Source organism: Centroberyx affinis, unplaced genomic scaffold (genome assembly GCF_046629955.1).
Source record: "Centroberyx affinis isolate AG114_WGS23_722 - 3 ecotype Tasmania unplaced genomic scaffold, CSIRO-AGI_Caff_v1 ptg000300l_1, whole genome shotgun sequence".
In the NCBI taxonomy this organism is placed as follows: domain Eukaryota; kingdom Metazoa; phylum Chordata; class Actinopteri; order Beryciformes; family Berycidae; genus Centroberyx; species Centroberyx affinis.
In genome coordinates, this window is record NW_027278978.1 from 74895 (window position 1) to 88245 (window position 13351).

General features: G+C 42.4%; 1 pseudogene; it reads right to left on the reverse strand.

Moving 5' to 3' along the window:
• Nucleotides 1-1092: 1092 nt before the first annotated feature.
• On the reverse strand, nucleotides 1093-8498 carry LOC139640872 (protein NLRC3-like; annotated as a pseudogene).
• Between the last annotated feature and the right edge of the window lie 4853 nt (nucleotides 8499-13351).

Genomic DNA, 13351 nt, shown 5'->3' on the forward strand with positions numbered 1-13351 from the left:
GAGAGCAGAGCAACAATATAAAACTACAGTAAAGCAGCCGACCTGCACGCATGCTGTAGCAGTACAGTCCACAAGAGGGCGACCTCACTCCACTAAAACCTCCTGAACAGATCCAGGACCTGAACACAATATGACCTGAACACAAAGAAGAGCTGCTATAAACTCTGAGCTTGTCAACACTGTCACTGTTATCGCTCTGCCGGTCTAAAGAGAGTTTTTTACAGTCTAAAATGTTTTGTCTCAGTTTTTGCTGTTTTGTTTTCTCAGGTAAAATCGGCCTGTGTTTTGGGAGTACAGGTTCCAAAATGGGTACAATTGAGTAGAATAACATAAGAAAGGATGTACTATGAAATTCTTTTGAAAATCGTTAATCATTTATTAAACCTGGAGTAAAATGTACCTTGATTTTTCTTGAGTGAGTTCCAAAAAAGGGTAAAATAGAATGGAAAAGTGGTTCCATATGAAATGATGGAACTTGTCTGCTGCCTGTTGGAGTACTTTGACATAAAATCTGACTCTGCTCTTTCTTTAATGTGACATTGATTGTCGGTTATTTTGCTTTCTTATATTTTCGTATGTTGTTTGTCTGTGACTTTCATGTTTCTCATGATGCTGCTTTCTTATCTAGATCCCACCGAAGAATAAAATGAAATGGATTTTTGGATCCCATTTACAAATCGTTCTGTTCTTAAAATGGGTGAAATAATGTCAGTAGAAATGACATATGATGAAGTTATATAGTTTAACGCGTTACTGAAGTTTTAAAAATATTTTGCTGACAACCGTGGTGTGGATGTTGTGTTCTCCTCACAAAGCCATGAAATGCTGAATGCTAAGCGAAGTCTGTCTGGCAGATTCACCTCAAGTAATAAAGAAATGCAGAACAGAAGAAGCATGGAAAACAGAAAAATTCAATATTAATGCCTGTATGTAAAGTCATTACCTACTCACCTAAGACTGAAAGGGGGGGGCAAAATACTTTATTTGGGCCAAAAAACGACATCACACTTGAGACAATTTGACATTCCTTGATTTTAAGATGAAATGACTCACAACTTATAAAACAACAGAACAAGATATTGGTTTATTTTAGGGCAATTCTAATCAAATTTAAAGGAAAATACAAATATTATTCTCACATTAAGGTGTGTGTGCATGTGTGTGTGTGTGTGTGTGTGTGTGTGTGTGTGTGTGATCCTGTCCAGAGTGAACTATCATTTCAGCAGCTGTCTTTGGTCAGCAGTCTGCATGGTTCTCTCTCCCTCCTCTATCTGACACAGAGACACTGCGGAACCAAACCCAGACCAGAACCCAAACCCAGGGTAGAGTGGTTCAGTGAATGTGGAGAGGAAGGTGTGGATGTGGATCAGTGTGTCAGAGGAAACTCTGTAGAAGGACAGAGAGCCAGCAGGCCAGTCCAGATACACTGCTACTCTGTTAGAGACAGAGGAGGAGAGGGAAGGTATGACTGTTGGTCTGTTACTGTGCCAGGCAGAGTAACTGTTACCAGAGCAGATCAGACACCAGGACTTTTCATTCCCTCCAAGCCAGCAGTCATCACCCCTTCCTCTCCTGCTGATTCCTCTGTAAGTCACTCCTATATGAACCCCTCCTTTCCTCTCGACCTCCCAGTAACAGCGACCAGTCAGACCATTTCTACACAACAGCTGATACCAGCAGTCAAATCTCTCTGGGTGATCAGGATATGGCTGCTCCTCTGTCACCCATGTCACCTTTCTGTTGTCTTCAGACAGGAGGAGCTTTCTGTGTGCTGTGTTTGGGTCCAGTGTGAGTTCACAGGCATCTGATGGAGAGAACAAGACTCAATACAGCAGCAGTTTAGAATAGAATAGAATAGAATAGAATAGAATGCCTTTATTGTCCACACGTGGACAATTTTGTTCGGATCAGCAACATACAAGACATACAGGGAGTTTGACATAAACAGTTTCTTATCTAATACACCTGTTCTGGTTATTTGTTGATTTACTGACAGTATGACAATTACTTTCTTATTATAACACATGATGTTATGAATGGATGTCACATACTATGGTGTAGATGGGCTTTCCATCTCAATAGTTGAGTGTTTGCTGCTTTGTTTTCATGAATCAAACTAAATACACACTTACACTTCCTCACGCCTGGTTTCAACCACTGCACTCCACCATGGTCCACACTGGAGGAATAAACAAAGTCAGACCAGCAGATTCTCTTTGATGATGGAAACATTTAAAAACCTTCCCTATGAATGATTTCCACTCATATCCACCATTAAACATGAAACAGTATTCCTCAGCTTGTCAGTGTGACAGAGAAAATGTGTGTGACTCTCAGCCTTCACAGACGTTGCCTGTCCATACTTGAGAGAGTCCAGTCTCCAGTGTGGATCCTCCAGTCCAGGAGAGAACAGCTTCACTCCTGAGGCTCCTGGATGATTGTAGCTCAGGTCCAGCTCTCTCAGATGGGAGGGGTTGGAGCTCAGAGCTGAGGCCAGAGAAGCACAGCCTTCCTCTGTGAGCAGACAGCCTGACAGCCTGCACACACACACACATACACACACACACACACACACACACACACACACACACACACACACACACACACACACACACACACACACACACACACAAGCAGCAAACAGCGACATAGTGTGGCATAGTGTGTTCCAGTAAAAAATAATATTGGTAATCATCTCAGTTAAATTTTCCTCGATTTTGAAATAAAATAATCTCGATAACTTTCAATAATGACCACAGCAGAGTTCCTATCTTAAAAGATAATTCTGGTTATTATTATTATTTCAACCTGGGCCTTTGCCATCATGACTGTTGATTGACAACACACACATACACACACACACAGCAAACACTCTCTCCAACAGTCAAAACTTGTCTTCAAATAGTTTTGACCCCTCCTTTAAAAGGGGTATCTTTTGCTGTTTCAGCAATTTGATATAATTACCTGGTGTCTATAAAATACATCTGTTAAGTTTTTTTCAGTAAAAATCGTTTAGTTCATTTTACATAAGCAGCTTCTTATGCTAATGAGTCACTGCTCTGATGGCTGGCCGTTGTGGAAGGCCCGCTCTCCTCTTAGCGCTGATTGGTCGATTTCAGACAGTCCAGTGTCTACATAGAAACTGGAGCAAAATCTGACTGGCTTGTACAAGGGGGCGTATTTTATAGTTGGTGACTCTGGGGAAATGGCATAGTAACATGATTCTGTTTTTGCCGGGCCTCTGGGACCGGCCTAGAAGAGAAAGTAGCTAACTGACTGACTGACTTCCCATTGTTGAAAGTCGCGCGAGAAGTGGTGTGAAGACGTACACAGTCATGGTGGTATACGTGATATCATGTTGTTTGCACTGTCATGGTGTGTTTCTGCCCCGGATTTCAAACTGGAAAAACATGGCGGCTCGTTTGGAAACTTTCTCTTATAAACATCGAACAAAAAGTTCGGAAATTTGTGTTTGGTAGATTATTTCTCTGTTGTAACAATGCTTCTTGGCAATACATTTTATACCGTTGGAAAGCCTGTTTATTTCCCTTTTAAATGGTGCCCCATTTGTAAGGAACATGCATTTGTGGGATGAGCAGCACAGCTGAGTATGTGGGTTGCGCTCATGAAAAATTTGCCAAATCTTCTCTGCCAATGCCAAACAGCTTATTCTGCTGTTGCTATTGACTCTTGTTTTGAGCTTCCGGTACCCCCAGGTGCTGACAATCAGGTACCTGATTGGCACCTGCACTGGAACCTGAACATGTGGAGGAACGTTATGTTCAGCGATGAGTCCAGATTCTGCCTACTGAAGTTGGATCGTAGGGTCAAAGTGTGGAGAAGACGGGGAGAACGCTATGCTGATTGCTGCACCGATAGAGTAACACCTTTTGGTGGAGGCAGTGGCTTAATATGGGTGCTGACTTATTGAATTTGACAATTAAATACAAAGTAATTGGTTTAAAACAGTATTTAGGTTTAATAGGTTGCTCTGATGAAGGTGTAATACCGAAATGCGTTAGCAGTCATGGCCAAAAACTAAATTGGTGAAAATGAGGTGACGTCTTTTTTTGTTATATTCTTTTTTATTATTATACGGGTGTGCTGCTTTCTTTCAACTCGAACAACTGTATAACCATTTGCAATAAATGGTCTAAACTCCTATGACGCAAGTGTCTCTGACTGAAATGTGCATGTAAAGCAGAATTTAAATGGCCGTCTGTTGAACAGTAACAGTAATCCTGACCTGAGAGTTTCCAGTCTACAGTGTGGACTCCCCAGTCCAGCAGAGAGCAGCTTCACTCCTGAATCCTGCAGGTCGTTGTTACTCAGGTCCAGCTCTCTCAGACTAGAGGACTGGGAGCTGAGAACTGAGGCCAGAGCTTCACAGCTTCTCTCTGACAGTTCACAGCCACTCAGTCTGAGGAAGAATTAGTGATGAACAACGACTTTAAAAGTATAAAAGTCTTTTTTTTCTCTTATATAAAAGTCATATATTGAATCTATTCCGTTATCTATGCACTTACACAGATTTTTTGGAGGCTTTGACCACTGGCAGCAGCCTCAGAAGAGCCTCCTCTGAAGCACAGTATGTCTTCAGCTCAAACACGTCCAGCTCTTCTCCTGATGACAGTAAGATGAAGACCAGAGCTGACCACTGAGCAGGGGAGAGTCTGGCTGTGGAGAGAGTTCCTGATCTCAGGTACTGTTGGATCTCCTTCATTAGAGAGCGGTCATTCATCTCATTCAGACAGTGGAACAGATTGATGCTTCTCTCTGGAGACGGATTCTCCCTGATTTTCTGCTTGATGTACTGGACTGTTTTCTGATTGGTCTGTGAGCTACTTCCTCTCGTTGTCAGCAGGCCTCGTAGGAGAGTCTGATTGGTCTCCATTGAAAGGCCCAGGAGGAAGCGGAGGAACAAGTCCAGGTGTCCATTTGGACTCTGTAAGGCCTTGTCCACAGCACTCTGGCAGAGCTGATTTACCTGAGATTTGTCTCTTAATAGCGTAGATAACCAGGATGTTGACTGAGAGTCGATGAATGAAACAATGACATAAACAGCAGCCAGAAACTCCTGAATGCTCAGATGGACAAAGCAGAACACCTTGTCCTGGTATAGCCCACGCTCCTCTTTAAAGATCTGTGTGAACACTCCTGAGTACTCTGAGGCTGCTCTGATATCAATGCCACACTTTGTCAGGTCGGCTTCATAGAAGATCAGGTTGCCTTTCTCCAGCTGCTCAAAAGCCAGTTTTCCCAGAGAGAGAATAATCTTCCTGCTCTCTGTAGTCCAGTGTGGATCTGTCTCAGCTCTCCCATGATACTTGACGTTCTGCAGTTTGGACTGAACCACCAGGAAGTGGATGTACATCTCAGTCAGGGTCTTGGGCAGGTTTCCTCTCTCACTGGTTCTCAACACATGCTCCAGAACTGTAGCAGTGATCCAGCAGAAGACTGGGATGTGGCACATGATGTGGAGGCTTCAAGAAGTCTTGATGTGGGAGATGATTCTGCTGGCCTGCTCCTCATCTCTGAATCTCTTGCTGAAGTACTCCTCCTTCTGTGGGTCAGTGAAGCCTCTCACCTCTGTCACCATGTCAACGCACTCAGCAGGGATCTGATTGGCTGCTGCAGGTCGTGTGGTTATCCAGAGGCGAGCAGAGGGAAGCAGTTTCCCCGTGATGAGGTTTGTCAGCAGCACGTCCACTGAGGTCGACTCTGTAACATCAGTCAGGATCTCGTTCTTCTTGAAGTCGAGAGGTAGTCGACACTCATCCAGACCGTCAAAGATGAACACAACCTGGAACTTGTCAAACCTGCAGATTCCTGCTTCTTTGGTTTCATTAAAGAAGCGATGAAGAAGTTCCACCAAGCTGTACTTTTTCTCTTTCAGCAGATTCAGCTCTCGGAAAGTGAATGGAAATGTGAACTGTATATCCTGGTTGGCTTTGTCTTCAGCCCAGTCCAGACTGAACTTCTGTGTTAAGACTGTTTTCCCAATGCCAGCCACTCCCTTTGTCATCAGTGTTCTGGTTGGTTGATCTCTTCCAGGTAAGGGTTTAAAGATGTCTACACATTTGATTGTTGTTTCTGGTCTCGCTGGTTTCCTGGATGCTGCTTCAATCTGTCTGACCTCATGTTCATCATTGACCTCTCCACTCCCTCCCTCTGTGATGTAAAGCTCTGTGTAGATCTGATTCAGAAGTGTTGGGATTCCTGCTTTAACAATTCCTTCAAACACACACTGAAACTTCTCCTTCAGATTAGATTTGAGTTGATGTTGGCAGATGGGAGCAAAAGTTTCTGAATGAACAAAGAACAAATAACGTTAATGAGTTTCGGTAAACATGAGAAATGTGAACATTTCCTGGTAACTCCATGGCATCTATTCAGCTCATCACTATGGAGTGGACAAACCTGACTGTGTGTTCAGCTCAATGTGAAAGGCAACTGGTGTGGTGCTGATTTTTTCCCAACGTGCACCACTGTCACTGTGTATTACACTCACATTAACAAATTAATAATTTTACCAGATTATCCAGAGGCATTGTGCTCAGTTACCTTTCAAACTTGAACTGAATAGTGTCACGGCACACCATACCCGATTGGCTGTCCGGAGTGGCTGTCAGGTTGGGGGGTGGGCTTACCTAATCACACAGCCGGCGGTAGTTGTGAAAGGGGGGTAGTGTCGGAGTGATTGGGGGATCTTCAGTCCATGTGTGAGTATGGCACGGGGGGGGGAGCCCACGAGAAATGGCGAGGGAATTCTCTTGTGTTTTGCGACTTGCCAATGACCAGAAAAGGTCACGGACAAGAAGTGTTTGGCCTCTCCCAAAAGTTTAAAGTTTAGTTTGGTCTGCGTCTCATGAGTTAACTAAATGAACTGTCAACAGAGCGCCGAGGCGAACCGGATTCCGAGAGCGGAGGAGCGTGCTGGGTTTCATGAGCGGGGACTACGAGGGCGTGCGCTGGGACAGCATAACCTCCTTGCTGGCAACAGGTAAGCTCATTTCCCTTTTCCAGCCTGGCAGCCAAACACCTATCTCCTGAGCATCTTTGAGTAATCATGTATGCACGAGCAGCCTGGCTCTGGAAGCCCTAGACAAACGCTATGGTCAGTGTCATGCACAGTTTGCCCAGGGTTTGGTTTGCTGTGACAATAGGTCTCGTTTGGCAAATGTTTTTCAATCATGTTAAACCTGTTAAAAGCCTCTTACTGCTCTGCAGAGAGTCAGCCAGCTCCTCCTGCTTCATTCTCCTCAGGAAGTGCAGTGTGATCTTCAGAAAAGCCTTTCTGCTCCTTCTCTGCTCTTCCTCCTCACCGTCCACCACCTCCTCATCATCCCTCTGCCTCTCTAAGCATTCTGGGTAATCTGGACTCAGAGCCCTCTGGAAACTTTTCAGCTCGTTCTTCACAAAGGTGACGATGTTCTCCTCAAGCAGCTGGAACAGAATAACATATGAATTCAACTTTCTTATTAAAATCATGGAACACAACATCAGATCCATCTTGCATAGACTGAAAGTCCACTGGTCTAAAGAGTGCAGAGACTGAATGTTTGTTTTGCATTTCACTTGTTGGTGAAGTAAAAGGTGTTGTTGTGCATTTACACACCATAAATATGGAGTCCAGGTCTGTTTGATGCTCCTGGGCAGACTGACCACTAGGAACCTCTGACCTCTTCTGGTGGAGTCTGGGACACACACACACACACACACACACATACACACACACACACACACTTTACTTGAATTCACAGATTCAAATGTTTCAAGGTTCTACAGTGATGTACACTTAAAGGAATAGTTCACCCACAAATAAAATGTTGTCAGTATCTTCTCCCCCTCATGTCAGTTTAACACACAGTGAGCTAGCTGGCACTGCATCATATCAGCCTTCTCCAAAACAACTGTTCCTTTAGAGTTCGAGAGAGCTAAAAAACAAACAAACATAAAAACAGCATAAAAACTGCACACAGGAGTGTTTACTGGCTAACAGTATGAAGGGCCAGACCAATTTTGAACTTTTATCAATAGAGTGGTGTCCATGTTTGAGCAGAATAGGGATACGCATAGACCGGTCACTCTTCATGGACACACAGCTGGGTACAGGAGAGTTTGGTCTGTCCTGCTGGATCCTGATAGAAACACAGGATGGACAAAGCAGGACTGATGGTGGAAAAAGGTTAGACAGACAGGCTTTTGACCAGCAGGTTGACAGTTGCTGGAGAGTAAATGAGAAACACTCCTCCCTCCCTCCACAACTTCCTCCAAAGTTCAAGAAACTGAAGCCCGAATCCCAGTGTCTAACAGTGACAGACTGGTTACACTGGGCAGCTCCCAGGTGTGAATATATTACTATATGTGAAGAAGAGTGATGCTGAAAAAGAGCATGCATGCTCAGCAAATGTTCTCTGCATTAGTTAAAGCATGAATACAGTAACATTTTAATGCTAGTAACAACTTACATCTTTTCAGAAGAATGGTGTTCATCTTTAAAAAACATTTCGTCATCCTTTGACTGGTCGCTCTTCATGGACACACAGCTGGGTTGAGGAGAGTCTGGTCTCTCCTGCTGGATCCTGGTAGACAGAGAAGAAGAACACTAAGGCAGGACATTCACTTTCTGAAGCAGCCACAGCAGCAGGTGGATACCCAAGAACTACCAGCTAGGTCTAAACACAAAAAGTATCAGCACACCAAAATAATAATGATAAGAAGAATTATTGAATGAATTATATGAATTATTTCTCCTCTCTCATGCTGTTGGCTCTCTTAATAAAATCCCAGGTTAACAGGAATATTTTATGGTCACTGCAGCTTTGGCCTCCTTTATTTTGTTGACTTAATTTTTTTTTTTTTTTGTGATTGAAGCTTACTGTACTGATACACTCATAAATGAAGGAAGTCACTCTGGATAAGAGTGTCAGTGAAATACCTAAAATAGAGCTAACTGTAGCCTAAATGTAATACGGTGAATATCTGAAAGGTTGTATGGCATTGCTAGCTTCACTGATACAAGCTGAATTATGTCCTAAAAAGTGCATGAAAGAAGAATAATAAGAGTTTAAATTTTCAGTAGATTTTTTTAAGTGTGCTTGCTTCAGTAGGCCTATGACCGCTGAATTTATTAACGGAGTTAATTTAAGTTGTTTACAATTTGAATAAAAGTGTCTTACAAACAGTGTAGTAGCAGTAACAGAGTTCTAGCAGAATATACTGTACATTAAAATTATGACTTGTAGTTGAAATAGTGTTTCAGTGCAGTATACCTTTTAAAAAAGTATGAGTAGTGGTAGCATAGCACTTTAGTGAAGTATACCATTAAAATTATAAATATGTTGAAGTATGCTGAAGTAGTGTTTCAGTGGAATATGCCTTTAATAGTAGAAGTAGTAGTAGAAGTAGTGTGTAAGTGGAATGTGCCTTTAAATGTTTACAGAGCAGTAGTAGGAGCAGCAGTGTTTTAGTGGAATAAACCTTTAAGAGTATGTGTTGTAATAGAAACAGTGTTGATACAGTGAAAGTCTATGAAGTGCATTAAGCAGCATGTATTTCATCACTCATGCTTTTATTGAAATATAAAGTAACTGCATGGAAAGATGATCAGATAACATCAATCAATCATCAATATAATTTTGATACAGGTCTTGACCTGAATAAACATGAACAACCAGCCATATAAAATAACATCAGGATCAGAGTCCAATCTGAAGTCTGTGGGAGAGAATCAGGAAGTAGTTTTATGACGCATCTATCAAATGGTGAAGTTTAACCTCATCGTCTACAGTGAACCAAAGAGCCTTCCTGCTCTGATTAAAAGTTAACGTTAACGTTAACACTCAAACACTGATGTGTTCACAAACTGTCACAAAGTGTTTTATATTTCAAACTGAAACAGTGAGTTTCACCCTCCTAATCACAAACAGAGGCTTCTTCTGTATGATTGTCTTATTACAGTTAAATCAATCAACAGTAAGCATTAACAGATTGAAGAATAATACTCTAAAAATGAAAAGTGTTTGCTACAATACCTTTTCATGTTGGAAACAGCCTGCTGCCTCGCCAGTAAGTGAATGTGAATGATACTGCGAGAGGGAGGGAGGGAGCGAGAGCGAGAGAGAGAGAGAGAGAGAGAGAGCGAGAGGAGGGAGGGAGAGAGAGAGAGGGAGGGAAAGAGAGATCATTAATCAACAGTCTCAGGGAAGAAGGCAGACTCTAATTTGATTTCATTCCTGTCTCATCAGAAAATATCAGTGTCACATTTCTATTATTATTCACCCCTTTACTCATGCAAAATGTGCAAAATTTAATTAAGGGAGTTATTAATGAAGGAGACCCCATCAAAACCCCCTTAAACACCCCTTAATTTTTGACTCCTTCCTTTCTAATGAAATTCAGGGAGTGTATTCATCAAACAATTCTGTTACCTTGGAAGATGTTTGCCTGGTGAATTCACATCCAGATCAAGTCACAGAGACTTTCTAGCTACTTAGCAGAAAAAGAAGTGATGGATTATTCAGGAGGATTTGGGATCGAGACACCCAACCAGTTCTCAAACATCAAAAACATTTACATGAAGTACAATACCCCGACCCCATCTAGCGTCTGTGGAGCGGCTGTTCAGTTTAGGAAGTTTGCTGCTCTACTTTTCCTAAGTAAAGTAGTGTGATTACTTTTTAAAGAAGTAATAAGTAAAGAGTAATATATTACATTGTCCAAGTAACTTGCCCAACACTGGTCATGACACCCCAGATAGCGCAGCCCCTTCGGCAATGGGTGAGATATTGGAGACTCCGTTACCCGCAACATTAGGCTAGAAGAGCCAGCCGAAATAGTCTGTCTACCAGGGGCCAGAGTTCCCAACATAGAGGCTACCCTTAGGGTGCTAGCAAACAGGCATAGATACAAGGATAGTGCACACAACAACCACGCTACCCATGATAACATCGTAGTACATGTCGGCACCAACAATACTAGGATGAAACAATCTGAGGTCACAAAGCACAGCATAGTCAGGATATGTGACCTCGCCAGCAAGATGAGTCGGCATCGTTTAATCGTCTCTGGTCCCCTTCCCGTCACTCTTAATGATGATATCTACAGCAGGCTAGTCACCCTTAATCGCTGGCTGGCCAAATACTGTAAACAATAGGGTTTCATGTTCTTAGATAACTGGCCCTCTTTCTGGGGTAAACCTGGCATGCTTAAGGCAGATGGCATGCCATACACCCTACTGGGTTAATGTTAGATGCCCACATTTTGTTTAGGAACATGGACAGGTAATGCTCATGATGATATGCTACAGGTGGGTGTGATAAAATATATTGCGGTCAGCCTCTCTCGACGTAAAGCCCTACAAATAATTTGAGCTTCCATGTTGACGGGATCTCCCATGACATTGCCATCTCCCAGAAAAGTTGAACGAACTGACTCAGTCGGGTTTAACTCAAGTCAGCCTCAAGTGCCACAGAGCAGGTTAGCTTGAGAACATAAGTTGCCATAGTAACTGATCTAGACTTACTCGGATCTCCGTTTTTGGAAGAGAAAATCACGGATTTCCGTGAATTCTGAGTTAACAGATCTGGATAAGTTGCCAATCCTGCTTTCTGGAAAACCCCTCTGATCTGGGCCCAGTATTTCAAAACCTTTAATCTAGATCAGAATTATCCAGATTTTGTAATCCCTTTTTTGCTATCCCAGATAAAATTTATCTTGTAGGTTTTATCCTGGTTTTTCAAAGACTTTTCAGATAGGATCATTCTGATCCAGATACCCCAAGATCAGGATTACAGAATCTAGATTTGCAGTCTTTGGATAGGCCGCCATCCGTTGCTCAAAGTAATACAACATTTCATTAACACGGTATGTATATGAAGTGTGTCACTGGATTAAGAAAAAGTCAAATACAAAACTGTTTTGTCAGCATACTAATGTTTTTATTGAGTAAGTAAAATAATGGTTCACTGAAGCGTCTCTCATTGACCGTCCAGCTGCTCCATCTGGTTGCAGTGCTGCCAGTGGGAGGTCAGGGCCATCTACTTGGGGCTGTGAGTGATTCCCCCTCCCATCACAGTGAGGAACCTTGCGTTCTTCAGTGATATTATGAAGCACGATGCAGGTGAGAATTATGTCGCATGCTCACTGTGGGTCTACAGGCAGGTAGTTCAGGCATGCAAAGCGCCTTCTCAACACCCCATTTAAGAGTTCAATTGTGCTCCTAGTTTACCACAAGTTGCACATTGATGCTGTGCCTCCCTTTCCTGTTCACAACTTCCATTCCCTCTCATAGTGTATTGTTTTGGCATGGTCTGTGCTACTTTAATATGCAAGCATTGAATGAAAGAATGATTAAATATGTGTCATGTGTCCTACATGTTTCTACATCCACCTTGAATCCATGCTGGATCCACCCTTCCAGTGGGATTAGGATAATCCTGATTTTTAGCATCAAACCTATCCTAATCTCCATTTAACAGTTTTGAAATACCCAAAATCAACATTTGATCTGGATTCTGGGTAGGATTGGATTACCAAATACGTATCCCGATTTTGTAAGATCAGGATCACATCTTCTGGTTTTGAAATACCCAATTTTGAGATTTAATCCTATCCGGATAATTCTGATCTAGATTAAAGGTTTTGAAATACTGGGCCCTGGTGATTTATGGGCAGCACAACAAGACATGAGGTGTCACCATACCTTAGCCTATCATGGGGGTTACCTATCTACATACCAAGGGGAGACTTCTCCCCATTACACATGTAACACCTGTGCTGGCCAGCACCCATATAAACTGACTCTGTCATTCTCTCTGTCACTCCCTTGGAGTTAGGTTTGGTGTTGTTTCGAGTTTCTGTTTACACATTACATCATTACACCTTCCACTCATCCATGAACTTCACACACCATTGATTTTACTGATTGGCGTATTTTATGTTGATATTTGGTTAATCTTATATCTTGGTTAATAAATCTTAAGGTAAACAGTCGATTCTACGTGTGTTCGCCCATTTTTGTCCTTCACTTGACAGCAAGCACTGTCACAACCCATTTTGATAATCAAGAGGTAGGGTCACAGCAAATAGTCAGAGTGTAATCACATTTGATTTATTCTAGGTTGAGCATAGTCTAACATGCCATGTTCAGGGGGCCAAAATACATTAATGCTATGGTAAATTTCCCAAAATTCTGGTAAATTTTGATACTCTATTACATTGTCTATGATGCCCCAGTTTGAGAAGTTTGAGACATTTTTATAATCAAGAGGTAGGGCCACAGCAAATAGAAAGAGCAATCTCACACTTATCTTCGGTTGATATGTAGTCCCGCATGCCATGTTCAGCG